This window comes from Durio zibethinus, chromosome 2 (assembly GCF_047325235.1).
Source record: "Durio zibethinus cultivar Kanyao isolate XHJ-2024 chromosome 2, ASM4732523v1, whole genome shotgun sequence".
Lineage (NCBI taxonomy): Eukaryota > Viridiplantae > Streptophyta > Magnoliopsida > Malvales > Malvaceae > Durio > Durio zibethinus.
Genome location: NC_143163.1, coordinates 8913873 through 8927584, shown reverse-complemented (window position 1 = coordinate 8927584; position 13712 = coordinate 8913873). Strand labels below are relative to the sequence as shown.

Sequence of the window (13712 nt, the reverse complement as noted above, 5' to 3'; positions counted from 1 at the left end):
TGCATATATTTAAAAATAATAAATAAATTACTATATAATCCGACAAAACTCACAATTAAATTCCACTTTATCATTAAACCTAAAAGGTTTCAAACCTCGATCCATACTTAAGCTCAAAATTAGTCACTAAATACTTGTTATCAATGAAAAACTTTTTTGAAAATATGAAATAGAAAAACAATTACTACAATTATAAAACAAAAGCAAAAAAAAGTTATATTTGGAATCTAATTTTTTTTTTTCTTTGAAATAATTAGAATCTAATGTAATTAGTTAAAGTAAATAGGGAACAACAGATCCCATTCCTAGATTCTACTTATTTAGAGATAAAACAATAAAAAAGTTAGCGCTAGAATATGAATGAAGGCCACTCTCTGTAACAACAATTTAGGCATCCTTGCTTATCCTTGTCTACTAGCGGCGCCAAGGATTGGGCTATCTAGGGTTTTCAGTTGTCTCTCCGTCATCACCAGTAATCGTCCGCCTTGTTCTTATTCATCTCTTGCTAAATCCGCAACAATGCCGGGCGTTGACCCGCCGGAGACGGAGTGGCCTGCAAAGAAGGTGAGGGACACCTTTATCAAGTTCTTCGAAGGCAAGAATCACGTTAATTGGATGTCTAGTCCCGTCGTTCCACACAATGATCCCACTCTCTTGTTCGCTAATGCGGTACGCTTTACTTTTCTATTTTCAATTAGTTGCCGTCACAACTTCAATTTGTTGAGTTTTTAGCTCCTTTGTATTTTTGGTTATATTTGTTTCCCCTACATATTTGTTTAGTTTATTTGTATATAACGAAGTATTCTTTCTTTCCGAACTCTGTGATACTAAGGTTTTTTTTTTTTTTAAATATGGTTTGCTTTTATTTTCCTATCCAAATTGACTAAATTTAGTTTTAAAATATCTTGATTCGATTGTTTTTTTTCTTCTTGGGATATTACAGGTATGAACCAGTTCAAGCCGATCTTTTTGGGGACTGTGGATCCCAACACTGCTATGAGCAAGCTTACCAGGGCGTGCAACACTCAAAAATGTATTAGAGCAGGCGGGAAGCATAATGATCTTGATGATGTAGGAAAAGACACTTTCCACCATACCTTCTTTGAGATGTTAGGAAATTGGTCTTTTGGGGACTATTGCAAGAAGGACGCCATTGAGTGGGCTTGGGAACTCCTTACTAAGGTATATCCTTATGCATTTAATTGTTTTTGACATTTCAAAACATATATAATTTCTAAACACTTGATGGGCGTATCTTTTAATGGTTTTCTCTTCATGTAGGGATTTTATAGCAATTATATAAGTTTGGATTTGAATGCTGGGTTCAAATTGTTGTCTTGTACAAATAGGCAACTGCTTTTGAATTGTGCTTTTATATTTTTCTACTTGTTTGTTGAACTACAGGTTTACAGCCTGCCTATAGATCGGATTTATGCCACATACTTTGGTGGTGATGAAAAAGCTGGTCTTCCACCTGATAATGAAGCTAGAGATATATGGCTCAAATTTCTACCCCCTGGACATGTACTGCCATTTGGTTGCAAGGTATGTTTTTCTTCAATTCTTTTTCTTTTTTCCTGTTAAACTTTGGAACATCTAGAGTTCTTTTTTACCTCTGTGTTTGTGTACTTGCATGTTCATGTGTTTCTTTTCTTGCTATATTTGGGCCATGAGATGTCTTCACATTTTCTGCTATCTTGAGATTATATTGGAATCTTCCTTTACGTGATATCTGTTTATTCTTCTTTGTTGATAAACTAAGCTATTCTTTGTGCACCTCATATATATTTTAAAACTTCTCCTGAAATTTGAATTTGAATGTTATATACTTTCTATATGTCTATGTGTGCATTTGTGATTTGTTGAATGTTATGATTGAGATCTAGTGTCATCTATTTTATGTCTTATTTGAAGAAGGAATTTTTTGATAAAAATAGCATGGCTTAGTTCTGATATTTGCATTGCATGAGAAGAATTATGCATGAAAATCTTTATAGTTAACTGTATCTCCATGTAATGGAGAATTAATTTGGTTTATCTGCACCTTATTCTTTCCGGTCATTTTAACATATTACTATTATTTTCTAAAGTTTGGAATACATTTGAACAATAGGATTCTAGGTCTATCTAATTGGTTTTACCCTTTTTTGTAGGACAATTTCTGGGAGATGGGTGAGACAGGTCCTTGTGGTCCTTGCACTGAAATTCATTATGATCGAGTAGGCAATCGAGATGCTGCTTTATTTGTGAATAATGATGATCCAACATGTATTGAGATATGGAACCTTGTTTTTATTCAGTTACACTTTGTTGTATTGTCTTATGGTTAACCTCTTATCATTTCTTTTATTAACCTATCTGATATGCATTTAGGCCATCACTCTTAGAATTCAAAGTAACCCCAGAATATAGCCTGCTGATATGTGTGTGCCTATCTCGTTTTTTTATTGGACCATAGGGAGATTCCTAAATTTTCCCTAACTTATTTTATGTTAGCATGTCATGCTGGCCTTTTATGCTAATGTGACATTTGGATTCCTGTAGATTTTTCACTGATGTATGCATTACTCTTGTACAGTTTAATAGAGAAAATGATGGCTCTTTAAAACCTCTGCCAGCAAAGCATGTTGACACTGGAATGGGCTTTGAGAGATTGACTTCGGTACTTCAGAACAAGATGAGCAATTATGATACTGATGCGTTCTTGCCAGTTTTTTATGTTATCCAACGGGTTAGATGATGATGCCCATGGAGATTTTTTCATTTTTCTTTATAGCATGGTTCTTCATATCTGTAAGTTTCTAAATGTATATTTACATATGTGCCATTTCAAGGTTGATATTAGTTCATGTACTGCGTGTTAAGACCTGATATTGATACTATTGTTTCTTTCTCTAAGTTCTATCTTTTTCTTGAAATCATAATTGTTCTTGTAAATGTTCCATAGGAAGGAAAAGGAAAAAGGCACTGTATAATTTCTCTATTCAATGATGTTCATCTACGATAACACTAACATACACTTACACTTGATGCTGATTTATATATGGAAACCAAGGTTGATACATATAAATAATTATGATACTTTTCTTGATCTTTGCCAGTGTATGTATATTTTCCATTTATGTTAGAGAATGTGTTCCTTAGTTACTAGTCCGATCACATATTAACATTTGATGCTTTCTTAGTCTTTTATTGAACTATTCTGTTAAATAATGATGTTAAATAAAGGATGTTGAAACTCTGAAGCTATTCAGAATGCTTTTTTTGAAAGTTTAACTGACATGTCTCTATTTGACTGGTTTCTTTAAAGGTTTTTGTAACTAAAGCTAGAATGTGGAGGATCGCATGCATAATCTTTCTTTGTTCTCTCTTTTAAACAGGTCACAGGGACACACCCATATTCTGGAAAAGTTGGGCCAGATGATATTGACAAAGTAGACATGGCATATAGGGTTGTTGCTGATCATATTAGAACTCTGTCTTTTGCCATTGCTGATGGTGCTTCTCCTGGTAGATATTGGCATTAGATTTCTTGTTGAATGTCTGTTTAAATTTTCTGGTTAGATACGGTGGTCATCTCTCTTATGGATGATCGTCCATTTAAAAAAGGGGAACATTTTGTCCTCTTGTGATTGTTGGGGAGGCTTTTGGATTGACTGTCTTTGATTTGCCTGTCAGCTGATGTTATGTGTGTACAATGTAAAGAAAAGTGACTAGTAATTGGATTAGTTTTTGTTTCCTTTGCATATGCTATTAGCATATATGATAGTGTGGAGTAGACTGTGGGTTCCTTTTTGCTATCCTTTTCAGGCTGTGTTAACTTACTTTATGTTATCTTTTTAAGAGCTACTTTGTGCAAAAGTGCTGGGCTGTGGTGTTTGGTGATGATAAAACATATATTGACAATGATAAATCCTCTCTCCAAGTTTATATTGTATGATAAAGTTTTTATTTTTTTGTTCTTCATTTTCATCATGCACCTTTTTCCTCAGGAATTTGTTGAATTTCATCTCTTCACTGTTGCTTTACTTTAAAAATCTATTTAAATGCTGAGCACCTTTAATGAACACTTTTTCATTTGTATCTGGTTGATGCATTTTCAGTTTAATTGGGGACGGAAAGTGTAGATTTTGTTTACACAAAGGAAGGATTTGTTATTATGCCATGCATTTAGCCAACTAGAATTTCACTTTGAAGGTTCTTTGTTTAATATTCCAAATGTGATTTGCGATGTTTGTATTTGATGGTTAGGCAATGAGGGACGTGAATATGTCTTAAGACGTATTCTTCGCCATGCTGTTCGCTATGGCAGCGAGGTTTTAAAAGCTCCAGAGGGATTTTTCAGCAGGTAGGAACAACCAATATGTTTCTGTTGTTTACTTTTGTTAACTATTGAAATCTATGATGCAATTTATAGCCCTCTTTAAACAATTAAAGCAATTGTTGCAGATATTAGCTAAACACTTTTGTCATTAACTTGTACATGGTCTTTATGAGTTATTAGTAATTATTGGTTTGAATCTAGGCTTGTAAGGATTGTGGTGGAAGTCATGGGTGATGTTTTTCCGGAGTTAAAGCAGGATGAGGCACGCATTGGGGACATAATTGCTGCAGAAGAAGTGAGTTTTGGAAAGACTTTGGTGAAGGTGAGCATGAGTATTTTGTGGTTATCACTTTCCTGTATCTTAGAAATCAGTGACCTCAAACGTGTGTCATGATTTTCATGCCAAATAGATCTTTCTTTTTGCCTTTTTTGACCAATTTTTATTATATTAAATGCCCATCCAACTATGAAGAACATGTTTTGGGTTAAGCTGCTTTTGATAATAAGCTAGTGCTTTGAGTGTTTACTTAATTGCTTCTTTTCATCACTACTAAATATTTCAAAATTTTGATTTTCAATCAAGTGCTCTTCTTCATTGCTTTGGTTTTGCTGTGTTGCCTAATTGTTTTTAGATATGATCTTCCTGAAATGATTAGTGTATTGCTGGCATGTTCAATGCTAATCTTGAACAACTGTCGACTTATGTTAAGGGAATTGAGAAATTTAAGAAGGCAGCCCAGGATGTTCAAGGGAGGATGTTAAATGGGCAGGTAAGGGCATTTCTATTTATCATTTTGCTGTTATCGAGAATAACATTCACTATCAATGCTTTATGTGGTCTGTATATTTCTGAATTATGCTATTTTTACTTATGTTTGGCACTTAGTTTTTGCTTGGTAGGAAGGATGGAAAGCGGTGAGAATGGAAAACTTGTTAATCTACAGACTAGGAAAGTAGTTATGGATTTTAACTATTAGATTAACAAGTTTTCCATCCTTCCTACCAATGAAAGCCTTAAAGTGGTTTATAAGTGGAACTAACTTTCTAAGCTGGTTTTTGTACTTATTTTTACTTTTACAATCTCTTCAAAGATTTCTATGCAAGTTTGATGATACTGAATGCTCTGTGGAATTTGGAATGTATACACACATATGTACCTGTGTGTGTAATCCATCTGAATTTCTGAACTAATTTTTGATTTATTCTAGCCTAGTTAAGCTGAAACAAAGTAATTTGGTTATGTGGGTAAGAGTCTTGACCTCCTTTTGATCACCAATGATTATCTTATGGCTTTGTTGTGTCCTTTTTTTTCAGGATGCATTTATCTTGTGGGACACATATGGGTTTCCTCTAGATTTAACTCAGGTAGACAGATGGACTTGGTTCTCTTTTCTATATATTACCTATTTGCCCTCCATCCTAAATGTTTTTGTTGTTGCAGTTGATGGCTGAGGAAAGAGGTTTGATCGTAGATGTTGAGGGTTTCAATAATGCCATGGATGAAGCTAGGGAAAAGTCAAGGAGTGCAGAAATAAGGTAATAGGAGTTTCATTCGTGTCTATTCCATAAATCCTTTTTTTAATAATCTGCTAGATTTTTTTCTTTCTTTCCTCCTTTTAGTGAATAAGTAATAAAAGATGCTTGGCATGTTTAGATGCTATATTTATGACCTGAAAAGAAAACAGTTGATGCATCAAGAAGCTGAAATAGTAAAAGAGACATGGTATCTTCAGGTAGCAAAGGAATGTTCATGTAATTGAGTTTTTTTCTTTTTTTCCCCATATTTTATGCTAATAGAAGCATTTTGCAGCAAGCTGGTGGTGCTATTGTCATGGATGCTGATGCTACTTCTGTGCTGCACAGGAGGGGGGGTGTCTACAACAGATGATTCCTTCAAATTCATTTGGTTCCAGGTCTGCATGCATAGGATTCATAGATGGAGCTTTAGTTAAATTTTCATTTATTTTGGTTTATTATTTTGGTTAGTGTAAATACTGCAAAGTTTAATTAGGTGTTGGCTATTGAGATATACTTGTATTTCAACTGCATCATGCCTGTGTAGGGAACAGATCTGCTTTTCTCTCTGATAAACATCTAAGATAATGTGAAAATTCCAGTGAAGATGGGAAATGATGTTTTGATGATTTTATGTTTGGTATTTTCAAAAGGTTTCATTCTTTAGTTGTTAAACTCTCATTTCAGTCTTAAAGCGATTCCTTGTTCTCCTGTTTGATGACTGAGAATATTACAGCTAAATTATTATTTATTGCTTATTGTATCAGAAAGACTATGGTCCTCAAGTTACTCTTTTTTCTCTAGAATTGAAAAATAAAGAGTTCAGTCGGTAAGATTGTCTCCTTTTTCTATCTTTCTCAACAGCCAGTGGAATGCTTAGGAGTTTTTTTTTTTTTTTTTTTTTTTTGCTGTCATTCAGTTTTTAAAAGTTCTTTATGTCTCACTCTATTAATCTGTAGTGACATAGCACTTGTAGTTAGATTTGCATCTTTGTTTCTACCAGGGAGGACTTGTGTACCTTTTGCCTGCATCACCTAAATTTGGGCTTCTAGGCTGGAGGTGGCTGTTATCTAATGGTAAAGACTTTGCTAGTCAAATTCTTTATCTATTTGATTTCTTGGGTTGCATCCTTGAAGTTTACAAGATGACTTTCTATTATTTCTAATAGGAACTTTGGAACTTATCTATCCGTTCCTCAACCTTCTGATAATGGAGTATTCCTTTTTTTTTTTTTTTTTTAATGTTTCCAATGTTTCCTGTTACTATTTCAGGACCATGAAAGCGTAATAAAGGCCATCTACACTGGTTCAGAGTTTGTGGAAAGTGCCAGTTCTGGCAATGATGTTGGAATAGTTTTGGAATCTACAAGTTTCTATGCTGAGCAAGGTGGTCAGGTAGTTAACTTCAGTACATGAGAATTTTTATCCTAACAATGTTTTCATTTTACATTTTTGGGTTTGTATGAACTAGTGTAGTACAGTAGGTGGGTTGCCTCACATTTTTGAAAACATGAGCAACAAATCTATGATTTTGGGGCTTTATTGGTTGGGAAAGGACAAATAAAGTATTATGATTGATTTAGGATGGAAAAGTTGAATTTTGTGGGTTAAAGAAAAATTACAAGGAAAAAACCAGCCTGCTGGCCTGGGGCTATGGATGGTTAATTATGCTTAGGACTGAAATTTGGTGGTTGTTTTGAGCAGGGATTGGTCAAGGTTTTATAAATGTCTATACTAGGTTTTACAGGAAATTAACTTTGTGCTGGTTGTAACTTTTTGAGTTTAGAAAGTTGCTTGAAATAATAAAAAAGAAGAAAAGCAATTATGATCCATGCATCACATCTAGATTTCCTTAAGTAAAACACTTTTACATCTATTTTATATGATTCTATCCTTAGCAATGTGCATATGTTCTTTGAAATTGAACTACATGTTCCATTCAAAGCAATGAGACAATTAATAGGATGTCAATCAAATGATTGCTTTCCTTTGTTTTGCTTTCTTTATTCACGTGACATATTTGCTTCTGGACATAGATTTTTGATACAGGATCTCTTGATGGTTCCTTTGGTTCATTCCATGTATTTAATGTTCAAATTTTTGGAGGTTTTGTACTTCATATTGGTTCCTTTTCTGAAGTTACTGGCAAATTCTCTGTTGGTGATGAAGTAACTTGTAAGGTAAACTAGACCCTCATTTTTCAAGTACTAATTAATTTTGTCTTTTCTTTTCCATCTATAAAATGAATTGTTTCTTTTGATTTGCAACTTTTTGAGCATTCCTATCATTTCTGCAGGTTGATTATGATAGGCATAGGTTGATTGCTTCTAACCATACTTGCACACATATGTTGAACTTTGCTGTCAGGGTAGAACTTAAGATGCCAATATTCATAATTCTTTACTCCTTTTTGCTCTTATTGTTATACCATTTCTTAGTACTTTTCCATGTTTCGCATCCTCATAACTGAAATGCAGGAAGTGCTTGGCAATCATGTTGACCAGAAGGGGTCCATTGTTCTTCCTGAAAAATTGAGATTTGATTTTTCCCATGGTAAGTTTAACTTGGGGTGTTTTTGATAAACTGTTCAAAATTTTTAAACCATTGAAAATTAATATTTTCAATGATTTAATTTTATCAATGCCTTTGCTAGTTCATTTTTAGAAACCACTTAATGGAAGATTTTCAATGGAAAAGTGTTGAAAATTTTAAGTAGGTTTTAGCTATTTGTTGTTGCTAGCCAATTCAATTTAAGGAAAGATATGTTTTATAATTACATTAATCTCATTTCTTTTTGGTCAAATTATGCAATTAGTCGTTGTACTCATCCAAAATTTGAGATTTAGTCCCTCTAGTATAATTCATAAAAATTGTGGTCTTACTATTTCAATTTGGCAATGTCAGTCCAATTGATAACTTGGTAAATTTGCTCTAATAAGTTTGTTGACATGGCCATTGACATGGATGATGTGGGGTTGACTTTGCTTACATGGCTTTTGGGTTGGATTTGAAAAAAAATGACACTGACATGGATTTTTTATGCCACGAGTTGACTTTGCTTACATGGTTTTATGAATTATACAAGAGGGATTAAATCTCGAATTTTATAGTTTGACCTATCTTTCCTTTTTAAAATTTTTCAATGCAAAATCCTTATAAAATCACATATCATTTTTACAAAAGATTCAATATCTACTCAACATTTAATTTTCAGTAGCTGCCACCCAATTTTGCATCATAAATTTAGTACTTGAATTTTTCAAAACTAAAAATTCAACACTTAATTTTTCACTGTTGAATTTCAATTCATCAAATAGCACCACAGTTGTTATGCTATTTAGTTTGGAGGATGCTGTAAGTTATTGCTAAAATTTGATCCATTGTTATCAGATCCAAACAGAGATGGTGCTATCACGGCTGACGATTTGAGAAAAATTGAGTCTATTGTGAATGAGCAAATAAAAGCTGAGTTAGATGTATTTTCGAAGGAGGCAACACTTGCTGAAGCCAAGCGTATCAATGGTTTGTGAGCTGTCTTTGGAGAAGTAAACTTAAGCATTTTCTTCATTATGGCTTTCTAATTTGGCTTTTTACATTCCTTCTAGAAGTCATGTTGTGGTATGTTTTCAATGCAGGTTTATCCTGATCCAGTTAGAGTAGTGGCAATTGGTCAAAAAGTGGAGGACCTCCTTGCTGATCCTGAAAACAAAGAATGGTCATCAATTTCAGCAGAACTATGTGGAGGTTAATTTCTTTATTTGAATGACTTCATTAGAAGCCTTGCTATGAATTTTGTGTTGAAGCTGACTTCAAGGATGTTAATAGGTACACACATAACAAATATGTGGGAAGCAAAAGCATTTGCTCTTTTATCTGAGGAGGGAGTTGCTAAAGGAGTTAGAAGGATAACTGCTGTCACTACTGAGAGTGCTTTGAATGCAATGGAATTAGGTGACCTGCTTTTGAAGGAAGTAGATGATGCATCCAAGTTGGAAGTAAGCTTGCTGGAGAAGGTTTGTTTGTCTACCATGGTCTCTAAGAATTTAATGCTTGGGAGTTCTTATCATCAATGCCTTTATTTGTTTTTGTTTTAAGTTGCTATATTACTCTTATTGTTCTGCTTTGAGGCGAATTCTATGGTTTTTGTCTTCATGCTGTGTTTCCTGTTCAATTGATGCCATTATTTCTTAAGTTTTGTTTTAGGGCATGTTTTTTGGGTATTTAGTTTTCAATTTTGTTATATTATGATTCTCTCTGCTCTCTCTTGCTTCCCTCCTGAACATCTCCTGCTTGCTTGTGGATTCTCATACATAATGTGCAAATGTTATGTTCATCGTATTATGCAAAACTGGCTAAAATGTGATAGAGGGTAAAACACTTAGTCTCTGCTTTTCATCTCATTTAGAGGGTGATTTTATACCATTTAAGATGTCTTTTTTTTTTTTGGTTAAAAAATTTCTTCTTCAAGGAGTATTATACCATATTTGCCTTCCATTTTGAAATTTTATGTTGCATCTTTACAGAAAGTGGCTTCTTTAAAAACTAGTGTGGATTCTGCATCAATACCAGCTACTAAGAAAGCTGATATTAGGGGCAAGATCACACAACTTCAGGTATCACAGCTGATCTATATAAGGATCTGCAACACCATCAAGTTTAGTTATTATCCCGTGTCACTCTGACTAATCATTCTTCCTAATGCATGCTAGACCCATGTAGATGCTTCAAAGTACAGATGTGGATATGAGGATATGACCCTGTAAATGCAAGGAAAAATTCCTGGGAAAAGTTAATGTGCCTGTGTTAAACAAACATTCATGTTTGATGCTAGAACCTGAGTTTGAGCAACAATATTCCAGATTTAGTGTCCTTGTTTAGTTGTTGTAACAGTAATTCTTTTTTTTGTTGTCCTTTAATGATGGTCTTGGATCCTTCTAAATTGGTTTGTTTTATCAGAATCAACTGAAAAAGGCACAAAAGAAGATTGCTGAGCAAAATATGCAGAAAGCTGTCTCGATAGCAACTAAATTGGCTGAAGTTGCAGCCTCAGAGGGAAAGACCTTCTGCGTCTCCCGTGTTGATGTTGGTTTAGATGCAGCTGCTCTTCGTGAAGCAGTTTCAAAAGTTATTCAGCAGAAGGTTTCTAGTTAATTCTGACCCTTTTTTCTCAATTAATTGAGTCTTTTATCATAGTTTGTTTCGCAGATTTGTTCTAAATGTTGCCGTTTAATAAACAGGGGATGCCAGTTATGGTTTTCAGTATTGATGAAACCACAAACAAAGCTGTTGTTTATGCTGGTGTACCAGAGAAATCTGAACAGAGCAAGCTATTGGAAGTGTCAGAGTGGTTGACAAATGCACTAGGGCCTCTAAAGGGGAGGTGTGGTAGAGGCAAGTGTCACGGGTCGAGACTTAAGCTCCGAACCCGCGCGGCTCCGGGACCCGGGCATTCACCCTTCCGGCGTCCCAGATCAGCCTGACCGTCACGGTTCACACTCTTGTGAGGTATTGTCCACTCTGACCCCTCTGACCCCTCTGGTCTCACGGTTTTGTCCTACAAAAGGCGCCTCACAAGGCGAAGATGGTGTGAACCCTTATATACCCCAATGATATTCCTATTATGTTCAATGTGGGATTCAGGACTCTTCCTTAAGTCCGTGACATTCTCCTGCACCCAATCTCATGACGCCTTCGTCACGGAGGCTAGCCACCCTGCCTACCTCCCTCGAGGGGCTTGGCGTGGATCGAACGGTTTAGGGCTGGCTCTGATACCACTTGTCACGGGTCGAGACTTAAGCTCCGAACCCGCGCGGCTCCGGGATCCGGACATTCACCCTTCCGGCGTCCCAGATCAGCCTGACCGTCACGGTTCACACCCTTGTGAGGTATTGTCCATTCTGGCCCCTCTGGCCTCACGGTTTTGTCCTACAAAAGGTGTCTCACAAGACGGAGATGGTGTGAACCCTTATATACCCTACTGACATTCCTATTATGTTCGATGTGGGATTCAGGACTCTTCCTTAGATCCGTTACACAAGGATAGTTTGGCTACAGGACAGGTTGGTGGCTTGGTGATTAAAATTCAGTTGCTGTGAGAAATGTTTGGATTTTTATCATTTACGTTATGTTTGAATAAATATTAATAAAGTAAAGGAAAGGAAAGGAAAAGAATGGAAAAGAAAGTTTTTTAAAAGAAAGGAAATTATATATATAACTCTTATTTGGCTAATTAAAATTAATAAAGGAAAGAAAAGGAAATGAATTCTAACAATCATTGTTTGGATAAAGAGTGAAAAAAAAAAAGAAAACGATTCATTATAATAATTTTTTCTAATTATAATATTTCATTGCATGTGATTTTAGTGCATTTTTAGATCATGATATGTTTGCTATTTTATCTGGTCTTACAATTGTTACTATATCAATAATTTTTAATCAAGTGAAACAAAAAAATATTTTACAAACATGCATTGATGGATTTTGAGTTAGTCTGTATTTAATAAACCAAAAAAAAATATTTATTCATATTCAACCATTTATCAAAATCAAATTATCAAAAAATTATAAAAAAATTTTATATTGGAAGAGATTTGTGAAACTTATTTGAAAAAAGAGATAGTTTTGAAAAAATAATAGAATAATTATGATCTGCTTAAGTTTTTATTATTATGTTTTTAGTATTAATAAAAAAGATTGACATAATAATCTTTTTATAAAAAAAATATTTTTTAACTTTTTTTTTCTAGCTTTTCTTACAAATTGAGATATTAAAAAAAATTATGTGTACAAGAAAAATCAAAAGTTATTTGATTTTTATTTTTATTTTTTTTAAATTAAAAATTTATCCAAATAAAAAAAAATTTATTTTTTTTTATATTCTTTTATTTTACTTTTTTTTCCTTCCTCTCCTCTTAATAAAAAACATTGTTGAATTTGAATCCAGTTGCGTGTCGTGAAATCCTTACAGTTTTGTGATATTTGAGTTTGCTTGCAAGCCGTATCTTCTATAATATATGGAATGTATCTTTCATTTCAGGAAACGGATGCATCACACGTTAATGAGGCGATGGATTTGGCAACTTCATTTGCTTCAATGAAGTTGAGATGATAACCCATTTTCTGAACTTTATCTCTGCCATGGAAGCATTGATGCTGTTAAAATTTATCGAGACATGAAAGAGGAGCAAAATATATGTTGTACTAATGCAATTGCCGTCACGAGCTACTGATTTTTCAACCATTGTTTCTGCAATATATTGTTTCGTCGCCATACGCACGCTTTCTAATACTGGTGTTTGACATATAGAGGAAAAATATGCGATTTGATATCTACTTAGTTACTGTAATATTATTGTGCCAGAAGGAATTTCTTTTACCCACACCCTTTATTCTGCGAATTATTTTTTTATTTGGAAAAAGGGACTTTGAATTTTGCGGATCTTGCATCAATCGCAAAATAGGGTTTGGTGGGAAAAGGGTTTTTTTTTTTTTTTTGGTCTTTAAATGAAAGGAAGAGAGGGACTATTTATGCCGACATTTTCTCTCCTTACATCCCACTATTGTTAATACTAATTTCTTTTTCTGTTCGTATTTTAAACTAAAACATTAATTTCTTAAAAAATTAAACATCTCATATCTCTTTTCTTTTTTTTTCACTGAAACCTTAAATCTTTTAGAAATCTCAAATCAAGTTTCAATTTTAATTTTGATGTTTAATCACTTAGAATTATAAGTATTTTTTTTATTTGATTTTATGTTTAGTTTTTAAAAATTTAGGATTTTAAGTTTAAAATGTGATTTGGAGTCGTGATTCAAGATTTTCGAAAATGAAATCTTTGAATGCGTTAAAAGCTTTTAGAAATGGATAATTTTTT

General features: G+C 33.9%; 1 pseudogene across 1 annotated transcript; it reads left to right on the top strand.

Annotated features, from left to right (window-relative positions):
• Positions 1–345: 345 nt before the first annotated feature.
• On the top strand, positions 346–13093 carry LOC111309234 (alanine--tRNA ligase-like; annotated as a pseudogene). Its single transcript, XR_016330842.1, has 25 exons — positions 346–667; positions 941–1182; positions 1405–1545; positions 2154–2302; positions 2581–2731; positions 3381–3510; positions 4252–4348; positions 4526–4646; positions 5035–5094; positions 5639–5689; positions 5766–5860; positions 5979–6057; positions 6135–6237; positions 7111–7233; positions 7875–8018; positions 8135–8206; positions 8316–8391; positions 9229–9383; positions 9474–9582; positions 9664–9851; positions 10362–10451; positions 10795–10977; positions 11076–11242; positions 11882–11897; positions 12875–13093. The product of XR_016330842.1 is annotated as an alanine--tRNA ligase-like (transcript).
• The last annotated feature ends 619 nt before the right edge of the window (positions 13094–13712 follow it).